General features: G+C 38.6%; 1 protein-coding gene across 5 annotated transcripts in view; it reads right to left on the reverse strand.

Moving 5' to 3' along the window:
- Nucleotides 1-12,437, reverse strand: part of AFG2A (AFG2 AAA ATPase homolog A) — a 309,252-nt gene that overhangs the window by 22,677 nt on the left and 274,138 nt on the right. For 2 of the 5 annotated variants that reach the window (XR_011436155.1, XR_011436156.1), the window contains exon 17: nucleotides 8,847-8,968. The exons of the other annotated variants lie outside the window; for them this stretch is intronic. The gene's annotated coding sequence lies outside the window, so the exon portion shown is untranslated. Of the gene's footprint in view, nucleotides 1-8,846; nucleotides 8,969-12,437 lie in introns of those variants that run through there. 5 annotated transcript variants of the gene reach the window in all.

Here is a 12,437-nt window from a genome sequence, read left to right on the forward strand (position 1 = left end):
AATTTCTTTTTAACTAGGGAAAATTCAAACATATACAACAGTAGAGGGAACAATATACCGTGTACTCTCAATCACCTGTTACCCAGCCTTAATGATGATCAACTCACGGCCACTCTTGTTTCATTCTACACACTAATCCTCACTGCCGACACTGCACTGAATTTTCTGAAGCAAATTTCAGAATCATAATATTTAATCCATAAATATTTCAATATATATCTCTGGAAGAACTTTTTTTTTTCCTTCTCTTCTCCCCAAAGCCCCAGTGCATGGCTGTATATCCTAGTTGTAAGTCCTTCCAGTTCTTCTATGTGAGCTGCTGCCACAGCATGGCAACTGATAGACAGGTGGTGTGGTTCTGCAACCAGGAAATGAACTTGGGCCACCAAAGCAGAGAGCATGGAACTTTAACCACTAGACCATCAGGGCTGACTTGAAAAAGAATATTTTTTTTTAAAAAAGCACAACCACATCATTATTCCACATTAAAAAATAGCAATGATTACTTAATATTGTCAATATTTAGTCAGTGTTAAAATTTTGCCAATTATTCATAAATGTATTCCACAGCTATTTTGATTGAATTAGAATCAAAGTAAGACCTACACATTGCATTTAGTTAACATATCTCATATCTAAAAGATTCTCTCCCTCTTTTCCTTTATAATTTATGTTGCAATAACGGGATCATATGTCTTATATAATTTTCCACATTCTTTTTTTTCCTGATAGCATCTCTGTGGTGTGATTTAACATGTTTCTCTGTCTCCTGTATTTCCTGTAAAGTTATAGTAAGATCTAGCGGCTTGAGAGGATTCAGGTTTGATTTTTTGGAACAAATTCTTCATAGGTGATGTTGAGATGCACGTAACTTCTGGTTGCCCCCTTTTTTATGGTTTAGTAGTTACTTATGATTGCCTAAGTCCTTTACTTCATTAATGGTTGCAAAATGGTGCTATCCTATTTCTGCTATTCCTTCTTCATTTATCAGCTGGGATATACTGTATAAGGGGAAGCTTTCCCACCCTCTCAGATAAATGTTAGCTTACTATTCATATTTTTCTCTGCCTTGCCTTTCTCACTTAACAGTTTATCCTACAAATCACTTCCTGGCTATATCGAGAGCTATTTCTCATTCCTTTTACAGTTGCACAGTTTATTCAACCAGGTCCCAAGTAATGTACATTTGTTTCCAGTCTTTTGTTCCCTCTTAAGATTTATTTATATGTTGATCAAAGTCTAAAGATGGTCAAGTAGGACAAAAGTAAAATTCTAGCAAAGAAGAAAGAACATGGTAAGATGCTCCTATTCACCGTAGCATGAGTACGATTATAGAATCTTGCTTTTTCAACCACTGCTCGCTCAAAATTTTAGAAAAGGTGAGTCTCAGAAATCATATTTTCTGGCTCCTTTACTTGCCTCTTCTCATTTTTCACCTTACTCTGCTCCAATCAGCCTTTCAAGGCCTAGAGGCTTCTGTCAGCTCGAGCCATAGCTCCACCTCTCTACATCTCCAAGTGGCTTCACGCTATAGAACTGACCTGGCTTTTTTCCAAAGCCTGGCTACTGGAGGTGGCTCACACTCAGTCACTGCCTCTGGTGATCACAACTGCTGCCAATACTCTGTTGTAACGGTAAAGGTAGCAGCACTGCTAATGGGGCTGGTAGTAGGACTAAGGTCAGCTCACATACAGCAGCAAACATGGGCTTAGGAAAGTGATAATAGGAGAATCAGGACTCTTATTTATCCTGGTGGTTCTCCTATGTCAATTTTTCATGCACATGGTTATGTACTAGGACTAGCTTCTAATTCTCAGGTCACATGCTTACATGTCACAGACATTTCCAATACAGATGTATTATTATTGGCCCCTGGTTTCTAGTCTTTACGTATCACCTCTCCAAGAACAAATATATTCTCATGTCTTCAAATATCACTCCTACACAAATGCCTTTGAAATATCTTCAGCTTAGGCATTTCTCTGGGCACCTACAATCCAAAGTGTCCAACATCAGATGTCTTACCTTGATCTGAAAACTGCCTGCCTCACTAACTCATTTTCAGGGACACACCATTCTCCCAGTCATCTAGGCTTGAATCCACTGGTAATATATCTCCCTTTTTTTTTTTTTTTTTGCCCCATACCACTTAATCTGACCAAGTCTGCTGGATTAGATATTGACTGACCTGGAGTCATGTGAAAACTTAGAAATGACAATACTACCCAGAATCGGCTAAGTAATGGGTAAAGGTCAGGTTAGAGGGGATTCTATAATAGCTGTGCTTTGTCTTTGGCTGCATCCTAGAGATAAACACATTAGATGAAAATTGTGTTGACTTGCTGGTCAAGCGTGAAGATTTGTTAGAAACACTGAACATATGGGAAAAAAACAAGCCTAGCAGAAAAAGAATCCCAAAGTCCAGGATAAATGAGTTCTGATTAACAAACAAAACTGTTTCAATAAGCCTGGACCCTCTTAGGAGAGACAGAGTGATCAGATGTAAGGGGGCTTAAACCACATCCCAGCAGAAACACTAAAGGGTTAGGTATGATAGTCAGAAGGAATGAGGTCGACACTGAGAAATCATGTCAACCCTCCAGTCCTTGAAAGGCTCTCATGGAGAAGGATTAGAACAGTTGGTCTTGGGAGGCTCTAGAAAGCAGAACTAGGACCACTGCTTCAGGAGACAGGCTTTTGCTCAATAAAAGGAAGAAATATATCAATAATTTATAAGCTGGGCAAATATGCGGATAGTCCTAGAAATAGTGAGCAAATGACCATATGACAGGAATATTACAGATTTTATTCAAACATTGGAAAGAAAGTTGGTTTATATGACAGAAAAGAACTATTAATATGCTATCACCATCAAATCTACCTTGTTCCCTTGTACCTGCATACTTAACTTTCCTTCCTGTTTCAATGAACTATCTGGGTTTCTAAGATTAGTCCTCCTATTTATAAACTGGATTCCATTCCCTTTTTCCTAAGTCAAGATTTGCTGCCGTAATTGTTCCCCCACATACAATCAACTTTTCCCACCAGCATAAAAATATGTTGCAATTCCTCCCACTCTCACTTAAACCCATTCAAATGAGACTTCTGACCCTCCACTGAATTGCTCTGTCAAGATCATAATCCAATGGTCAGTCTCAGTTCTCAATTTACTTGATCTATCAGCAGCATTTGATACCTATCACCTCCTCCCACTTTCTTCAGTTGGACACTAGAACACTCCCACACTCTCTTTACTCCAGCTACCCTGGCTTCCTGGCTGTTCTGAAACATGAGCAGCTCAGTCTTGTTCAGAGCATTTGCACTTCTTTCCTCTTCTGGAATGCCCTTCCCTTGGAGAACTAACTGCATGGTTCACTCACCTCAGGTCTTTACCAAACGCCACCTTTTCAGTGAGTTTTTCCCTGACCACCTTATTTAAACCTGCTGCTTCCTCCCTATAATCATTTTTTTTCCTTCCCTGATTTATTTATTTTGCTCCCCCTCTGTTACTGCCATCTAATATATTACATTTTAACTTAGTTTGTCGATAGTCTGTTTCCCCTCACAAAAATGACACGCACACACACAGGGTAGAGACTTTTGTTTGTTTTGTTTGCTAATGTATGTTAGCACGCAGAACCTTACCTGGCACATAATAGATGTTTACTAAATATTTGTTAAATGTATGAATGAGGACAACGAAAGAAAAAAGGAGAATATATCAAGAGAATAAGGTTTGATATCTGACTTAATGTTAACTAAAGTTAGGATATCCGTTCTCACAGTTTGGTTTATGACCAAGTCTGGAATTTATGCCTTAGAGCAGGTGCTGTATTTAACTTTACATCATATACATTGCTCAGGCAGATTGTTAAGACTTACCAAAAACTAAAAAATATCCATCCCACAAAATTCAGAACCACTGAACTTGGATGCTCATATTCCAACCTAGATTTAGGAAAGCTAGCTTTGACTACTATTGATTTGAAGTGTGCTCTTGGCCAGCCTTCCACAAAATGGGGCTGCACTAAATACCTAGTAACCAAAAAAACTGTAGAGACTAAGCAGAGATTAGAGCTCAATGGAATGCTACATAAACCTCTCAGCTGTGATACTAGTTTATATTCCTGAGTGGTTGCAAAGAATGCTTGCAGGTATTCAAAGTGTGAATTGTCTGTCTTTTGGCCACCCTCCCTTTCCCGACCCTGAGCACACTTCCTTGGGGCTCACCACAGAAGTGTCCTTAACTCAGGTGAAGGCCAGCTGGTTCAAAGCTCTCAGAATACTACGTAATACTGAGCTCTGGAAAAGGGCTGCTCCAAAAAGGCTTTCTGACTCATGAGTGCCTAACCAGGGGAGATCTTAGTGATTTGGGGGTATTGGTACTTCGTAAAAGTACTCCATGTGAATTTACACTGTTTTCCCAAGGCTTCCCAGTGCTGCCTGGTCTGTAAGTCAAGTCCATGAGCTTCAGGGCTCCCCTACTATAGAAGTTCAGGTCAGCAATAGTGCAATAACTCTTTCCTTACTCTCTCCTTCAAAAATCACCTAGAGAACTAATCTGCCTTCCTGGTCCTCCAAACAACAAACTAAGCAGTTATAGGTGATTATAACTAGAATAACGTGTGATTTGTGAAGAAGTGACACTTCCGAGAGGCAGAAAAGCTGCTTTCCAGAAATATGTCCAGAGATAGAAAGTAAGGATTTTCTAAGGAAAAAACATGTAAAAAGAAAAACTGTTAGTTACTTAAGCCAAAAAAACCTTTGCAGTTAGCCTTGATTTATAAATCAGAAAGTATAAAATCAAAAGACAGATACATTTTAATATAAGAACTTTAAATACGTATTAATTTATTTTATTTTACTACTGATAGCATTTACATATGAAATACAAACTTTTTTATCAAAAATAAGAATTTCCTCAGACTGTCTAGCTCTAAATATATATAGGTCCTTAAGTCAATGCAGTCATTTTAAAGGCTAGTTTCAAGACTCAGTGTGACAAAATGTAACAACAGACAATGACTTTTTAGTACGCTAATATTTGATCGAATTATGCAGATACAGCTGCAAATGTACCAGCTCTGAATCATCAGAACACTGTGAAGCCAGGATTTCTTTTAGGGGAGGAGAGAGGCTATCCTATTCAACTCAACTCACGTAGGAAAACCTATGTACAAGTCATTGTTCTACATTCTTGGGGAGTAGGGGATATAAAGACAACCTCTAGGAGCCTAGAATTCAGAAGGGGAAATAATACAACTATGTAAATGCCTATTTAGAAAATGAAGTGAGGGGCCGGCCCCGTGGCCGAGTGGTTAAGTTTGCTCTGCTTCGGCGGCCCAGAGTTTCACCAGTTTGAATCCCTGGCGCGGATTTGGCACTACTCATCAAGCCATGCTGAGGCGGCGTCTCACATGCCACAACTAGAAGGACCCACAACTAAAAATATACAACTATGTACCGGGGGGCTTTGGGAGAAAAAGGAAAAATAGAATCTTTAGAAAAAGAAAGTGAAGTGCATTAACTGACATATGAGAAACATGAAATGCTGGGGTGGAAGAACAATATTGATGATGATATTATAGTTACTCCTACTACCACCACCACCAACACTACTGCCAGCACCAGCACCCTAACTGATTGATTCCCAAGTGTTCTAGGCCTTCACACTTCCAATCTATCCAACACTCCTATGAGGTAGGCAGCATTCTCCCTCCCCTCACCATTTGTAAATGAAGAAACTGACATTTAAAGCATTTAGATAAATTTGCCCCAAATCATACAAACAGGTAAGTGGTGGGTCCAGATTTAAATCCCTATCTGCCTGACTCCAGTACCCCTGCTCTATCTACCATATCAGGCTTTCTCCACCATACCTCAGATGAGGAAGCAAAGACAATAGCGGGAGCTCAGTAACCTCAAAGAATAGATTCTTCAGGAACGAGCTTTAAAGGAATGTGAGAATGTGAAGATGGTGGTGTTGGCAGCGAGGCACTCCAGGTGAAGGCACACTCCTGAGCAAGGCACAGAGGTGGCACAGGGTGGGCTGGATTCAGGGACTCACAAGTAGCCTCACAGAACTGGGATGGTTTCAAACTGTGCTCCTTGCAGCCCTCTCAGTTCTCAAGTGTCTCAGGCACTGCAGAAGGGTGAGAAGGGAAAGGTAAGGGTGTAGGGAGAGAAAAAGCCAAAGAAACAGAACTTTGGGAACACTTCGGCTTAGCTTGATCCTAGGAGAGGAGTCCTATAAAAGAGAGGAAGAAGTAGTGGAAACTAAGACAGTCCACATGAAAACCAGAAGAGGGTTTCAGGAAGCGGGTACGAATTCTGGCAGATGGGGCAGAAAGGCCAGTGAAGCCCAGGACTCCGAGCTGGTTACTGCGTTGGAGATGAGGAAACGTTGGTGAGATCAGCTCAGTGGTGGTGGAGAGAGGAAGAGGCCAGACTGCCAGGGTTTGAGAAGTGAATTAGGAGTGAGGAAGTGTGCCACACTTTTAAGAACTTTGGTGGTAAAAAGAAGACAGATTGTAACCTAACAGTAACAATGATCTAAAGGAGGTTTAAAAACGAATACACTACCCAAAAGTGGATGTAAAACAAGAAATGATATTTCCAGAGTTAATTTTTAATTTCCTGAGTTCACTGCTGTAAGAATTTCAAACCGTTTTGGCATTCATATCCTGGCATGTGTATGAACTTAATTGTGGAGATAAATGCAGTAGCAGCTCAGAGAGAAACCAAAAATCCTCTGTAAAATTACTGGAATGGTCACAGTAAGTTCTCCTCAAACTTCTCATCCCCTAACCATTTCAACTACAACAAAATGGCTAAAGGTCTTTCCTCCAATGGGTAAAGACAGGTGCCTCAAAATGTAGCATAGAAAAGATTGCTGAATGAACACTAGCACACAAAAAACCTAATAACACATGCAATAATGATTATTCAAAAACTTGAGATCTCCAGTGTCAAATAGTTTTCCTTTGTATTCATGTTTTATTTGCTTTACCTTAAGTCACCCCCTAATCATGCTGATATCTACTACTGATGATTATATTAGACCTAAAAGTGTTCTTAAACAAATGAAAAATACCGACTTCCATTCCTGAAAGTCCTGCTTCCAATTTTCAGGAGGAAATTAAATAATGTATAAATCAAATACTGGGCCTAAGCCCAGACAGCTGAACATCGTTTTGTCCTTTCAAGGCAAAGAGGAAGTGTCTGCTATGGCAGGGACATGCCAAGAGAAATAAAGCTTAACCTCAGCACCATGTGAAAGTGATTTTAGATAATCGGGGGTGTCTGAAAATAGGTTAAAAATGGGACCACATACTAACAGGGAACTTTCCATGGAAGTTAAAAAATGTATCAAGATCTAACCTCTACCTTAAAAACAAAATATGTTGGGAAATGGCATAGACTTACAAATTCTATATAAAGGCCAGAGGAAAGGGAAAGCAGACAGGGAGGAGAAAGTTGACAAATCAAAGGGAAATTAAAATGTGTTTCCGCTTACCATTTACTGTAGGCTCACAATTTGATTTCTTTCTAATTGTAATTTCCAAATTCAAAATGATGTATGTGTATAAAAAGGAAGAGAGGGAGTGGAGGAGAGAAGGAAAAGGGGGAGAGAGGGAGGGAAAGAGAGAGAGAGAATGAATACATGTGTGGGTAGAGTGGCAGATGCTGAAAAAATTATCAGGGGCCAGCAAACTGATTCCATGAAGGGCCAGACAGCAAGTATTTTAGGCTTTGTGGAGAAAACAGTCCCTCTTGTAACTACTCAGATCTGCCCTTGTTGTGTGAAAGCAGCCGTAGGCAATATGTAAATGAGTGTTTGTGGCTATGTTCCAATAAAACTTTACAGACACTGAAATTAGAATTTCATGTATTTTTCCTCTTCTTTTAGTTTTTCTTCAATCACTTAAAAATATAAAACTATTCTTAGCTTATTGGCCTTACAAAAACAGATTGTGGGACATATTTGACCCACAGATTATAGTTTGCTGACCCCTGATTTAGATAGCTAACGCCCTGTTACATAGAACATTCCTATAAAACTGGGCTTGACTCAAATTTAGGATTCTGGGTAAGAAAAACTGCTATTCTTTTTATCAGTAGCTGAATAAAAAGATGGTAGTCATGGTAGAAAGCATTAATTTGGAAGATACAGCATATTCTCTCTAACCCTATAAAAAAGAAAAGCATTTCTACTTTTTTTCCTCGCAGGATACTTACACTAGTATGAAATCAAAGTTTATGTAGTAAGAAATTCTGAAGCCAAATGCAAAATAACTATTAATATGCAGCATTATTCAGAGACAAAGAATGATTTAAAAATATTATCCCCTTTATCAGAATTTAATATTTTACAAACACCCTTTGCAGAATAATGCCAGTCTGGGATTACACATAAATTTCCATCATTGCCTCTATGGAAACCAGAGAGCTGGTGACTAGAAGGATTTTCTGGTGGAACATATGCTTTACAGATCACATGGTGCTAAAAACTTTATGGAGCATCTGACCTAAACTTCTAGAAACAAAGGAAATATAAAAGTGAGAGGCATCTTTGTTCGTAGTTTTTGTGAAGCAAAATAATTTTTATACATTAAATATTCTGTTATAGAACAAACACTGACTTTTCCCTTTCTGTGTTAAAAGAGAAAATCTTGTAAAACATCCTGGTTGGTATCTCACATCCTTGATATAGGAAACAGGGCATTCTTCTCTTTTCCCTTCTTTTCTCTGTCTCTGTCTCTCTCTTCCTCCTCTTTTTTTTTTTTTTTTTTTTTGGGATAATCCCAGTACTTCTCCCTAGTTATCTGCACAAATGAGGCCTTCACCTTCAGGGAACTGCTCCTCAGCCACTCCAACTCTTTGACCCTTTGATAAGCCGGGCATAGTGCTCTGTTCCTTTGGCCACAGGGGTAGCCATATGACCCAGCTGGTCCAGACATGTTGTATCCTAAGGGTAACAAACAATCCAAGGAAGGTTTAAAAAAGGAATATACTATCCAAAAATGGTTGTAAAACATGACTATTTCCAGAGTTGTATTTTTATGGACCAATCACTCATGGTATACAGGATCTCAATCAATGTGTAGTGTATACTTATACTTGTTTTAGAGAACTTGGAGCATACTTTTTTATTTGATGGCAAGTTCTGGTCAGGAATGCAATCCTCAATTACAATATTGTTTGTGTAAGGAAATATAACTCTTTCAACAATGGTCTGTTTGTGGTGGTCTGCTTTATGGCACTGTTTCTAGGAATTCACTGTGGGGAAAAAAGCTGCCTTAACCACGTATATGGAAGCGACTGAGGTTGGAGAAGAGGAAGGGCCACAGGGAGTGGAAAGGCCGAGTGTACAAAACAGGCAGTGGAGATGAGGGCAGGCATAGTGAGTAGCCTTTTTATTTCCTCTCTTCTTCATTTCCTCCCATCCTGTGTTTTTTTTTTTTTTTAAACAGACTTTATTTTTTAGGGCAATTTTAGGTTCACAGTAAAATTGAGCATAAAGTACAGATACCCCTGCCCCCACATACACACAGCCTCCCCTACTAGAGTGGTACATTTGTTACAATCAATGAATCTACCTTGACATCATTATCACTCAAAGTCTATAGTTCACACTAGGGTTCACTCTTGGGGGTACACATTCTGTGGGTTTAGACAAATGTATAATGACATGTATCCATCTTTATAGCGTCATAAAGCAGTTTCACTGGCCTAAAAATCCTCTGTACTCTGCCTATTCATCCCTCCCTCATAACCCCTGGCAACCACTGGTCTTTTTAATGTTTCCATAGTTTTGCCTTTTTCAGAATGTCATATAGTTGGAATCAGGCAGTACATGGCCTTTTCAAATTGGTTTCTTTCACTTAGTAATATGCATTTAAGATTCCTCCATGTCTTTTCTTGGCTTGATAGTTCATTTCTTTTTAGTGCTGAATAATATTCCATTGCCTGGATATACCACACTTTATTTATCCATTCACTTACTGAAGGGCATTGTGGATGCTTCCACACTTTTTGTAGTCATTCTTCTTTTATTTTAATTTCTTTCTACTGCTTTAAAGTCAAAGCATGTCCAAAGTAGACAGGGTCTTAATTAGCAACCCATACAATCCTCAAAACAGGTATGAGGAAACTGAGGCCCAGAGGTTAAGCTACTGGCCCATGGTGTTGTTCCCTTCCGTAGGCATCTGTCTGAGCCCAACCACCAACATCTAACAACACCTAAAGGTTCTGCTGTCCTCACTGGCAGCCTGTAGGTCTAAAGACCTGCTAGTCTCTGGATTAGGATGTGTAATCCAGGTTTAACACCCCAAATGCTACATTTGGTTTTTTTTTCCTGCATCCAGTATTATAAAAGAATATGACTCATACATCTTTTAAAAACTTTGTCAGCCATTTTTTTGCTAATATTAGAGACAAAATATTAAGGTAAGAATTTAATCTTCACAATGACTCTAGGAAGTAAGTACTGTTATTACTGTAACTACTGTGCATATGAGAAAACTGTCCAGGGTCATAGAGCTAGTAAATGTCAGAGGCAGGATTCAAATCCAGGTTTGCCTAATTCCAGAGACTGTATTATCTCTCTGCTGTCCTTTCAGTTTGTGTATGTATTTTATATACATTTCTTCTAGTTAAAGCTTTAAAAGAAACTGTCTTTTTAACCAGAGATAACGTGAACTCACAGTAAAGAAATAATTAATAAATTTCAGATTTCTTTACTGTGGTCCTAAATCCTGGGGTCTATTTCAGTGTCCACAAGATGCAAGGTGCCATTTATATAAAAAACATAGATTAAGATTTAAAATTTCCCCTTAAAACTTCAGTACACAACTCACCCTAATGTGGAAACATAACTAATTTCTGGAATGTATATACCCAAGAAAAAGCATCAGTATTGTACTTAGGTATTTATCACAGGCTTTATATTTTTATAGTTTCATAAACAAAAATGAAGGCATAAGCCAATTAAGTCAGTTAGCTAAGAATATAAGCTGAATTGCCACAGGACTTTCCTTTCCCTCCGGGTCATTTTCTTAGCCCAAAAGAGATTAAAATACTAAAACAAGGTTGTAGGTAAGACAGTTTAACAGAACGAACCAAACATGAACAGAAGAGACTACCAGAACTTTATATAGAAGCTCTTGCAAACTCATCTGCACTACCTTCAAGGGTCTCATCATTTGGTTTCTGCAGGCCCTGCAGAAAAGTGAATGTGTAGACTCCAGGGTAGAAATGGGATATTTTACAGTGTGTAGCTGTTTGTGGTTGCTTACATTTAACTGGAACATATGTGAAGTGAGAATGGCGGAAAATGGATGGGGTAAAAAAAGAGACAACCATCCAAGGGTCTGTCTGAGGAAAAAGTACGCAGAGAAAATTAAGGTGAATATTTCAATTAAAATACAAACTGTTTCCAGCACACTTGGATGTGGAGGCTAATAAATCTGCACAACTCAAGAAGTAACAGCAAACGTGCTCAATCATGCAGTGTGTGAGCTGTTTTTTAATTCCAACCCATCCAGCAACTTACTCTGGGGTTCTTCTTACTGAAAATTATGACCCTTGATAAACTTGACTTTGACCAGAATGTTTCAGATTACAGTGCTGCCAGTACTCTGGTGAGATCAACAGATGGTTCTTCATTCTAGATTCTTTCCTTGAGTTCTTTCATATAAGAATGACATCCTGTTATTACCAGATGGCCTCTCAAAACACATGGACTATTCTAGTGGGGAGTCCAATTACCATTTCCAGATTAAATCAGTGCCTAAAGCACTTGTACTAGAGAATTGGGTAACAGGATAGGATAGAGTTTGAAGAAATTATGTACTCTTTTATATAATTAACCTGAACCTTGCCCAAACCAGCACCAATCCAAACTTGTTATCATTAAATATTAAAACTCATACCCAAGGTAAAAGTAGGTGAGCGAGGCCTCTATCTCCAGTGAGTACCTTTGTGAGTGCCTGGGACTCAAAGCATTTGTTACTACAGTTAAGATTCAGTGGTTTCAGATATTCCAAAAGAAGAAGTACTATTCTTTTCAGAGAAAATCAGAGTTTTCAATGTGGTAAACTTTCACAAAAATGAAGTTGTGTGCATTCAGTCTTTCACTCATCAAACATTTATTAAGTACAAACTGTGGGCCAGGCACCGCTAGTCTTCTTTGATCAATCAATTCACTCTAAGATTCTGAAGCTTTAACAATGTATTTACAAAGGCATTATTTCTGGAAAATGGAAATGATTCTTAGATCCACTACAGAAGGTCAAATATTAAAATAATTGAGAAAACCCTTTAAGACTACATTGAGTTACAAGTACCATACTATATAGACGAATTTTTTGTGATAGTGAATATGAGACTAAATTATCAAGCAGGTCAGAAAGTAAGAAAAAGCTACAGGAGAAGCT

Source organism: Equus caballus, chromosome 2 (genome assembly GCF_041296265.1).
Source record: "Equus caballus isolate H_3958 breed thoroughbred chromosome 2, TB-T2T, whole genome shotgun sequence".
Classification (NCBI taxonomy): domain Eukaryota; kingdom Metazoa; phylum Chordata; class Mammalia; order Perissodactyla; family Equidae; genus Equus; species Equus caballus.